Genomic DNA, 2050 nt, shown 5'->3' with positions numbered 1-2050 from the left:
GACGACTCAGACTACGATGGTGACGGCGATTGAGCAGACAATGATGGAGGTGCCGCCGGCCGACCAGAGAGGCCATGCGTACGAGGTCACCGTTCGGTATCTCGTGTAGTTATTTTTTTCAAAATTCAGTTGAACTTGTCAAATGTCGTCCAGTTCGAATGTAAAAAAAAACAGGCATGCTTCAATTTTGTCCGGTTTGCATGAAATTCGTTTTTATTTTCATACTATTTCCGCTCGAAATGTGGGCGGATGTTTGATACTTGTGGTTGGGTGGTTGTCTCCCGTATTTGTAGACGTTTAGAGCATCTCTAACAGCCGCGCTTCGTGCCGCACGCTAAAAACTAGTTTGTTGCGCGCCATTTGCCTGGTTTTGCGCGGCCGCTAGCGCTGGCTCCAACAGCGGCGCTAAAATGCAGCGCGCGCGCCGCTCCAGCAGCGCGCAAAAAATGCAGCGCGCGCGGACATATATATCTCAAATAGAAGGAAAAATGATCAAACTAAACAAAAATAAATCAACAATAAATAGTTCAATTTCGTTATTACAATCCAAACAAATAATTTATCGTTTAGTACAACAAATAGTGCAATAAACACAACAAATAGTTAATGAACAATACAATGCTCTTTGTCGTCCATGCCATGCCCACCACTCCTCAATGAGATCCTTCTGAAGATCATTGTGCGTCGCGGGACGCCGAATGATATGATAGGAGGCAACAAAACGGGCCACCCTTTCAGCCCTCCGTCGCACTCGCACGGGATGTCCCAAGAGCTCATACTATGAGTAGTCTAAATCTTGGCCACGCTCATTCTCGATGATCATGTTGTGCATGATCACACAAGCGTGCATGATGTACCAAAGCATTTTTTGATCGCAAAATCTAGCCGGTTCTCTCACAACAGCAAATTGAGTTTGCAAAATCCCAAAAGCTCTCTCCACATCTTTTCTAGCCGCCACCTGAGCATTGTGGAAATCAAGATTTTTCTTACCTTTCGGCTTTTTTAAAGGCTTCACGAATGTTTGCCACTTTGGATAGATGCCATCCGCTAGATAATAGCCATAGTTGTATGTACGGTCATTTGCTACAAAATGCACCGGTGGCAGCTCACCATTTGTAATCTTATTCATCAGTGGTGACCGGTTGACAACATTGATGTCATTCAAAGATCCAGACATTCCAAAGAATGCATGCCAAATCCAAGTCTCTTGATCGGCCACCGCTTCAAGGATTATAGTGGAACCCTTTTTTTGGTCATGGAATTGCCCATGCCATGCCTTTGGATAATTCTTCCAACTCCAATGCATGCAATCTATTGAGCCAAGCATGCCAGAAAAGCCGCGAGCTTTGTTCATCGCCAATAGCCTTGCGGCGTCTTCAGCATTGGGAGATCTCAAACACTCCTCGCCAAACACTTGCACAATGCCGATTGCGAAGCGCTTGACACACATGATGGCTTGGCTCTCACCCATAGCCAAGTGATCATCAACTAGATCAGCCGGGATATCGTATGCCAACATACGCAAAGCGGCTGTCACCTTCTGAAAGGTGCTATGCCCGAGCTCTCCGACGACATTCCTCCTTTGCTGAGAAAACCGGTCATGGCTCGCTAGTTTCTCTGCAATGCGCCTGAACAAGTCGGTGCTCATCCTAAACCGGCGCCGAAAATACGACTCCGGGTATGTGGGATTCTCCACGAAATAGTGCCTAATCAATCTGTTATGGGCATCGATCCTATCTCTCCAAATTTTCTGCCGACCCATAACCGAACCACCGTGCTTCGGTTTTTTTATTGATATGCATAGCTAGGATCATTGCAAGATCCTCCTCCTCTTCCATATCAAATTCTTCTTCAGAAGAATCATACGACGAACTCATCTACAATGTTCAATACTATGCTATAAAAACTACAATCAACACGCACCAAATTCATGAAGTTTGAGCAATACATACCTTGTAGGCGTTTTGTCGAACACCTTGCGGGCGCCGAGCGGCAGCGAGCGCTCGGGCGCTATTCGTCGGAGGACGGACGCGCGCGAGGGGCAGCGGGA

This window comes from Triticum dicoccoides, chromosome 2A, assembly GCF_002162155.2.
Source record: "Triticum dicoccoides isolate Atlit2015 ecotype Zavitan chromosome 2A, WEW_v2.0, whole genome shotgun sequence".
Classification (NCBI taxonomy): Eukaryota; Viridiplantae; Streptophyta; class Magnoliopsida; order Poales; family Poaceae; genus Triticum; species Triticum dicoccoides.
Note: the sequence above shows the minus strand (reverse complement) of the source record.